Here is a 9,706-nt window from a genome sequence, read left to right as displayed (position 1 = left end):
TTGATATGACAGGAAAATATCCAGATGTTGTCGTGACAGCATGAAATCAAGGTCTAGGCAAGATGATCATGCTTTTGTAATCTTGCATACGTATTGATATAACATGATAATATCAAGATGTTGTCATGACAGCATGAAATCAAGGTCTACGCAAGATGATCTTGCTTTTGTAATATTGCATATGTATTGATGTGACAGGATGTTGTCATGACAGCATAAAATCAAAGTCTACGCAAGATGATCTTGCTTTTGAAATCTTGCATACGTATTGATATGACAGGAAAATGTCAGGATACATTGACATGACAGTATGAAATCAATACGTTTGCAAGGTGTTTTATCTGCTTATTTATTTGTATTATTTTCACTTAAAACTCGATAATTAAATTTAATTCTTTAATTATTTCTGTTATTCTTCAACACTGATTCGTGTTCTAGCTAAGAATATTTTCTTAAAACTGACATCTGATCAGAAATTCATATAAAGATATTAATAGTACTCGCAATTTAATTTAAAACACTAAAAGTTCTTCGTTTTGCGTAATACTAGACTAATTTTTTTAATATTCCTGCTTCTAATTGTATTATAAAGACATAAAATACTTAGTAAGGAATTGCTGATCCTTTGTTTCAAAGTCTAGGAACGGTCTCGTCCATTTCTATCATTGATCGCACATCGTCTGCGATATGGCTTGTCTAGTACTATATTAATAAACAAATGCAGTTATCAGTATACCTTGGCGGCGACAGCATGAAATCAATACCATCTTGACGGCGTCAACATGTATGCAATGCTGATATTGTAAGGTGATATCAATATTGGTATTTTAAGGTGAATGCCATGTTGCATATGTGTTGTTATTGCAATATTGCTTTCCAATCTTTATGCAGTATGAAATACATCAATATTGACGCCGTCAGTATAATATCAAGAACTGTCAAGGTTGTTGCAAGAAATTTTGCTATTAGGGATAAAACGTCTCCAGTGCACCAAGCAGATTATTAGCACGCCAAAATGCAGTCTATTACGTGTAATCTGCAATCTTTAGGGAGTTTGGATTTTGAAAGAGGGGAAAATTTTATGTTTCCATGGCCGCATCCAAGTAAAATCGAAACTTATCCGCGTAAAATAAAATAAAGGTGTCAAATCTTAAGCCGCGTATCATCGAAAACGCGAAGAATAAATCCGCGTAAAATGAGGGTCTACTGTATGCAATCACTTTTCATTCTGAGAAGCCCCCACGAGTTTTTACTTAAATTTAAAGTGCACATTTTTCACCAGGATTGTTCCTCAGATAAATGGTAATGTTTCGTAACAACTCCTTCACTCGAAATTTTTATACAACCACAAAGATTTGACACTCACACGAAACTAGAGGTGTTGCCTTTGAACAACAACCACACGTTAAATAGAATACATGCGTCTTTAAATCTGAAGCTTAGGAAGGATTTTTAGGGACTAATGTTGACATTTTACAGATTTTGGGGTACTTTTGTCATAATTGTGATGAGCATTCAAACGATCTGTTGCTTTTATTCTAATGATCCTTTTGTCTGTATTTCTTATTACTCATTTGGGTATTTTGATTTTTAGGGAAGTAAGTGCAAAATTTATTTACAAAATTTTTTCATTAAAATGGGAACTTTAAGCAACTAAAGATAAAGGGATTTTTTTGAAACAGCCGCCATTATTCTGACGTATGGCAACATTACACTGTTTATTTTCTTTTACTTAACACTAGTTGTTAAACACGCGTCATTTGACGTATAACTTTATTTTAGAGGTAGACCGTGCAAGGTGCAACAAAGAAAGTCAATGAATAAAATAATTATTCTTTATTCATACATCTCTAGTAATCTTTGTTTTAAAAACTGTTACACATGATACAGGCATGTTACTTTCTTTCTTCTTGCTACAAGACAGGATGCATTGTTGTTACCTTCTGTCTTCTCGCTATGATCCTTATTAGCAGGCTGGTATTCACAATGTAAACACAGTTCACATTTTACACTGATGTGACTTTTCTGCGAAAATCTGTTCCATACCTGATTTGATTTTGAAAAAGAGATTAACAAAAATCATAACATGTTTCCAAACAGCATACATCAAACTATGCAATCAGTTTTCATTCTGAGAAGCTCCAACGAATTTTTACTTAAATTTAAAGTGAACATTTTCCACCAGGATTGTTCCTCTGGTAAACGGTTGTGTTTCGTAACAACTCCTTCACTCGGATTTTTTTTAAATACAACTACAAAGATTTGACACTCGCACGAAACTAGAGGTGTTGCCTTTGAACAACAATCCCACGTTAAACAGGATTCATGCGTCTTTAAATCTGAAGCTTAGAAAAATAACTTAACAACCTTTTCAGGAATAGGGTTTTTACGTGAATGGATTTTCAAATGCTGCTTCAAGTATGAAGCATGAGAAAACAACTTTGAGCAACCATCACAGGAATAGGGTTTTTTGCCTGTATGAACTCATGTGTCTTTTAATGATGAGCTTGCGAAAATGCCTTTGAACAACATTCACAAGGATAAGGTTCTTCCCCTGTATGCACTCCCATATGTAACTTTAATTGTGCAGCTTGAGAAAATGCCTTTGAACAAGTTTCACACGAATAGGGTTATTCCCCCGTGTGAACTCTTAAGTGCTTCTTTAAAGTAGAAGCTCGAGAGAAAGCTTTTGAACAGCATTGACACGAATAGAGTCTTTCGCCTGTATGAACTTTCAAGTGATGCATTAAATTTGAAGCTTGAGAAAACGTTTTTGAGCAGCATGGACATGAATAAGGTTTTTCGCCTGTATGAACTCTCAAGTGCCTCTTCAAATCTGAAGGGCTAGAAAATGCCTTTGAACATGTTTCACACGAATAGGGTTTTTCCCCCGTGTGAACTCTTAAGTGCCTCTTTAAAGTTGAAGCATCAGAAAAAAACTTTGAACAACTTTCACACGAATAGGGTTTCTCGCCTGTATGAACTCTCATATGTGTCTTTAAACCTACAGCTTCAGAAAATGCTTTAGAGCAACGTTCACACGAATAGGGTTTTTCGCCTGTATGAAATTTCATATGGATCCTTAAATTAGAAGCTCGAGAGAAAGCTTTAGAGCAGCATTGACACGAATAGGGTTTTTCGCCTGTATGAAGTTTCAAGTGACACCTTAAATTTGAAGCTTGAGAAAACGTATTTGAGCAGTGTGGACATGAGTAAGGTTTTTCGCCTGTATGAACTCTCAAGTGCATCTTCAAACCTGAAGACCTAGAGAATAACTTTGAGCATTGTCCACATGCGTATCGCTTTTTGTCTGCATGGGCCATCATATGTTTTTTTTAAAATAAACGTTCAAATACTTCAGTAAAAATCACTTTTGAACCACATTTATACGAAACATGAAGAGGGTTTTTGAGTACGGATTTTCTTGAGAAAGTGTAATTAAACAATATGCACAGGAACTGAACACTTGTTTTTGGACTGTATGGACTCCCAAATGTTCTTTGAATCTAGTGTTAGAAAACGCCGTTGATCTATCACGTGAACATTGTAGGACTTGAAGCAGTTCAGGTTGCTGAAAAGAAATAAAAAGTTATAGTTAATTAAAAACACACACACACAAAGAATGTTTGAATATTTAAGTAATCTACAAACAGGATATCTGCTACAGTTTATGAATTCTGCTTGTAACTTCCCAAGATTGGAAATTTTCCAGAAAAAACAAACATTTTACACAAGAATATTTAAATTAGTGTTTTGTGAAAACATAGTTGCAACCATATAATCTAGGCTTTGAACAATCGACATACGTTATTAAAAATTGAAATAAAAAACGAAATGAAACAAGCTGGAGTACTATTATAAACTACAAAACAATTAATGCAACAATGACTAGAGATTACTGCAGGGCGATGTCGCTGATTGTAATGTCGCGATATTCCGACACATCGCGATGGTTCGATATATTTCCGTTTCATTAAATCAAGAGTATAAACGGTGTGTGGGGAAGGGGGGGGGGGTTCATGGCGCAGGGTGCTCAGTTGAATTTTTAGGGGTGTTTGGGGCTCTTGTACTAGGTGGTATTGAGGGGGGGGGGGGTCACTCCTGAATAAGTATACACAAAAAATGTTTTCACCAAAAATCATTCCTCTAACACAAGAAACAATTTATTTCATATGTTTTATGGAGAAGTTGCCCCTCCCCTTGCAACTATGAAATAGCAGTATGTGTGAGAAGATTAGTAACTTAGCATTATATTTTTGACTGTACAAATTAAGCTTGAAAGATAAGAATACAACTGCAAAAAATGTTGATAATACAATAATTTTAAACAAGCCCAGTATTTTAAATGATAAAATAATAGGTTTTATTCCTAAAAACAGCTTGGTTGAATCATAATTTAAATAAAGTGATTAAAAAAGATTCAAGTCGTTTTTCTTTTTAGCCAACTTCCCAGTATGAGTCAGAAAAAGAAAAAAAAATGAAAGAAGGCTTAATGCATCTTTAAAATATTGCGAAAAACAAAAAAAAAAGAAAACAAAAATAAATAAAATAGTTAAATAAATATCAAAAAACTAAAAATTGGAAAGTAGGGTATTGAGATGGGGGAAAAATGTCTGTCGGTCTGCTCCCCCCCCCCCCCATAACTTTTGAATGAATAGTCCGATTCGAAGAACCTTTTTTTTGCTCGAGAGATCTCAGAGAGGACACCTCATTCCCATATTTCACTTATTGATTTGACAATTTTTCGTTCAATTTTGAACAGTTCAAAGAAACTTAACATTAACGCCTACGAGGAAATTCAAGGCAAATAAATGTCACACTTTGAGGCGAATTTACTTTAAACAAAATTTGTTAGAAAAAGCTCTTGCTGAAGAACATGTATAGAAAATATCTTTTTGATTTGAACAATTTTCCGTTCAATTTTGAACAGTTCAAATCCTTTAACATTAGTGCCTACAGGGAAACGAAAAGTGAATATAGATTCCGAACTTAAATGCGGATTTCCTTCAAAAACATTTTGTTGGAAATAGCTCTTGATTAGATCTCTTTCCCTACTCTCGACTCCTCTAATTTCAGGGCCGTCAACCCCAACTCCTGTACACGAAAATTAGTCAGACTCCAACTCTCCCACTCCGTAGCTTTGGCAAAACTTTAGACACGGATGAAAAATGATGGGACTCTGACGCTTGGAAATTTAAAGTCTTCGACTCTGACTCCTTTATCCCAAAATAAGTCCGACTAAGACACCACAAAGTTTGCAGAGTTGTAGACGTAAATTCAAACGACTGGTTTCGACTCTCGAGTCTTTGAATAAAAAACCTTCGACTCCCGACTCTGACTCCTTAACCCAAAAATGAGATTGACTCTGATTCCGCAGCTGTTAAAGGTCTTTACTGTGAAATAAATGATTTATTGTTTTTAATTCTTTTTGAAAGTGATTAAAGATTTTTTCTTAATGGAAAATAACACGGTGTGACAAAATTTTACTTTTTTTCTCTAACATTGAATTTTTTTGCTGATTTATGTCAAGTTGGGCCTACTAACATAAATACATAAACAAAAATCTTGTAACATGTACCATTTTAAAGTTATGACAAACTTAATTTTCATAAATTGCTAAAAAGTGAAATATTTAAATCAAATCTAAATATATTTATTTACTTACATTTCGAATATTGATGTAGATACACTTATGGATACACTAGCTTTTACCCGCGGCGTCGCTCACGTTGATGTAGTTTTTTTTCAATCGATTCAAGTTAACGGTCAACACAGGTAGAGGACAAATAGTTACCAAAAAATGGTGTCTCCAGTTTCGCTGACATTTCAAATTGCATGCCCCTTTAAATGTATCAAAAGGTATGATTAAAACTGAAAATCAGGGGGAAGGGGGGTAAATGAAATGTCGGCGAAACTGGGAAGACACCCAAAAAATCACACAAAATAAATCACGAAAACGTTCAGGAGTTCTAAAGAAGTTAGTTTGGGTAAAATTCCCAAAAAATCCAGTTCGAGTGAGGTCAACTATTCTTAAATAAAGTGAAACAGTTCCCTTATAATTCCGATCTCCGTCAAATAATATCCAGCGCTACACCGGCTATCTAAATTATTGTATAATGTATAGCTTCTTACCTGAGATATCGTCCCAAAATAGGGTCAACAATCGCTACAAATCCTGATTCTAATAATGTCCCTTTAGAGTGAGAACATCAAACCTTTAAAATCCCCATCAGAAGGAAATCAACTGTTTCTAAATAACGTAAACGGTCCTGATTACAATACCAAAAAGTTCAGAGTGAAAATACCATTAAAATCAGAGTAAGGACAACATTTTTTTTTAAGTTACAAAAAAACCCATTTCGCAAAGAGAAAAATTCCCAAAAGTCTCTATTAGAATGGTCTCTATCAATGTTTTCAAATAACATTTCCCTCTGATAATCTCAGTCATGATTATTTCCAAAAATCTTCATCAGTACAGGTCCGATAGGATAAAAAACAAATAAAAAAACAAAAATAAAATAAAAGAAAGAAAGAACAATATTCACCATTGTCGCCATTGAAATAGGGACATTAATTCCACAAAATCCTAATTAGCATCATTAAGCCTTAAAAATACACACACACAAAAAGAAAAGTTTCATAAAAATTTTAAATAATTCGCCAATGCACTAACGTAGTCGCCTGGTAAGACTGGATATAAAAAATGAATTTGGTGGATTAATTTACCTTTTAATAGTAGTTTTAACGTTATTTAAGAGTGTTGTTCCACTAATTTGGCGGATTAATTTTAACCTCAATACCTCATAGTACTTAATGGTCTTTTTACCAAAATTAATTTGGCGGAATTTTTACATTTTAATGCAACTTTTGTAATGGCTGCAGCGATAAAACTTTTGAACACTCGTCCCGAACACGTTATCATAACTCTTCCTATCAAATAAGTTTTTAAAATGTCATTTTGTTTAGTTTCATTTTATATTTTATTAAAATGTAAAATAATAAATCCAAATCAATTATTAATCGCCAAAGGACCACAGTACCATACATTCGGCTGAGACTTGCCAAGTTTATGAAACTGCTTAAAATGTTTGGTTAATCTATATTCATAAGATATGATTTTAATTCCGAACAGAAGATGCTATAAAGGAAATGTTTGCATGTATTTGGTCGTTCCTGGCGAAAAATAAATCTTTGTTTGACGGTAACTGGGGCAAGGCTTCACTTGATACGCGTCTTATCAGGCTCAGTCATTTCAATAAAAGTTGTAGTATGAAACCAATCAATCAAACAAAAACCTGGTGAGACTCCAGTGACATCTGGTGGATTTTGTAACAACTTTTAACTATATAAACAACGGATAAGATTATTCTTAAAGAGATTCAAAATTGAGTTCAAAAGTATTTGAGTTAATTTAAAAGCGGTTTTTTTCTTCCTGAGGAAAAGTGTTCGAAAAGATATTGTAACGGATTCGGTGCGACTTCCACTTTCTTGAAATGAAGACACAGTTCTTGATAAAAACTCAGGAGCTTTATTTACACTATGTACAGGAGAAATCGTTAACAACTGCTAAATTATTCATCAGCAATTAAGCAATTATCACACAACACCGTAAACTCAACGTTTACACACGTATTTACTTCCAAATACGAAAACAACACAGCGAAAAGCCTCGCAATAAACAGAGCAAATACGCTCTCAGTTCGAAAGCTCAATCGAAACTCAACTTTTTCATAACGCCGGACGCCTTTATAAACATCGAAGGAGTTTCCACAACATTCTTACTGCTTCCCGAAATGCGTAGACCGTTATCAAATTTTATCAATGAAAAGAAAAGGAAATAGGAGCACGTATACTTCAGCCGAATGAAAAGGGGTTGTATATTCATTACGGGAAACTATTTACAGGTTACGTTACTACAATAATTACTATTTACAGAATTTGTAACAATATTTTAGGCAAAAAGTGAAAAAATATGAAACTTTGTTTTCAAGAAAAATTAAGTTTGGAAACAAAATCAGATGAATATAAGCTGAAGAAGACAAATCAATGTAAATTCCGTGTATGAAAAAATGTTGTGATTAATTATTCCAACTTTTCGCAATAAGCATTTTCAAAATTATTTGAGTAATGTAACTGCAAACCTTCAATAAATATAAATAGGAGTGAGCATTTATTGCAATTTTTACATTGAATAACAATTTGAAACGAGCTTAAAAAGAAGTTTTCTGTTCGAAAACGTATGTGAATAAATGTTTTGGAAATACTGTTATTTTTTCTTTTTTTTTTTGGGGGGGGGGGGGTGCGGGGGGTAATTTCTGCTTCCACTTAATAAAAAACAAACATTGGAAATTTGGCTCTGAATGAAATATTGCGTAATATTATATAATTAAACATTACATCTTATGGACGAAACCATACTGTCTATTAAACGTATGAACAATGCTTAATAATTTGTATCAAGAAAAAGTATTTTTTTGGTTTTATTATGCAAAAATTAATTACATATGCTTCATCAAGCACAACTGATAAATATATTTATCAGTTAAAACAGAAAACAAATGAAAGTAGCGATTATAACTCATCATTATTACTAACCCAGGCAACGCCGGATATTTTTGTTAGTTGATAAATATATTTATGGAAACATTCAAAGAGCTTTTAGTATTTTTTTTTTCTTATACTTTAAAGATTAATTCAAAATTAGTTATTTCTTAAAAACATATTCTGAAAATGGTGGATAGCTCAATTTGATATCTTTAGTTTTTTTTACAATAAGAACTATTAAAATGCACAAAAAATGCATAGAGATACAATTTTTCTAAAGAAAAGTAAGTAGAAAACATATCAAATAAAAATTTTGCCATAAAACTGATCGTTAGTATCGATCATTATAAATTACAATTTATACCACAAAGGAGTACATTGTATGTTAAAAAACAAGAAATTTAAATCTTTTAAAAGTACATTGAAACACTAATGAATTCACCCGGAAAAACATGCCAATAAAAATTTCAAAAAAGGCAAACATGGCAGCTTTTCATTCAAAGATTTTTATAAACCTATACATTCCAGCCTTTAAAAAAATAATAATAAAAATTCCTTCTTTTTTTTTCTTGAACAAAACTTTTGCTTGTTGAAAAAATAAATAAATAAAAATAATAATAACAATTAAAAAATAAAAACAAGCCTGTTAAAAAGGTAAACGGTATTCCAATGTTTACGCATTGTGAGGAAATTTAAAGGGGAGAAACTTCGCCACATAAATACATTATTGCACAAAAAAGCATGAAAAGTTCCATAATTTTTTAAATTATTTGTTAAAGATCAAATAAAAAAAAGCCATTAAGTAGCATAAAAAGTTACATTAAAATGAAAAAAAAAAGAGCAAATATGTATTACAGTCTTACCGATATTGTGAAAATAAAACAATTATTGTCGAAATCTTGACGATTGAGCTATTAAATACCACTTTTAAATATGCAGTAAAATACTATATAATTTATAAACAACAAGGTTTCCTTCTCAGACTTTTTTTTTTTTAATTTAGAGGAAGAGTAATGTTCGAACCCTTCTCGATATCAACTCACATTAAATGTCTCAAAAAATTTATACGTAATCCCTGGGACCGACTTACTAAAAGTGAGACCAAGGCTCAAAATGCTTTGGAGTTCCCTGTGCTTCAGGGATGCATTTTATCAGAAATGAA

Source organism: Uloborus diversus, chromosome 7 (genome assembly GCF_026930045.1).
Source record: "Uloborus diversus isolate 005 chromosome 7, Udiv.v.3.1, whole genome shotgun sequence".
Taxonomy (NCBI): domain Eukaryota; kingdom Metazoa; phylum Arthropoda; class Arachnida; order Araneae; family Uloboridae; genus Uloborus; species Uloborus diversus.
This window is presented reverse-complemented; position numbering follows the sequence as displayed.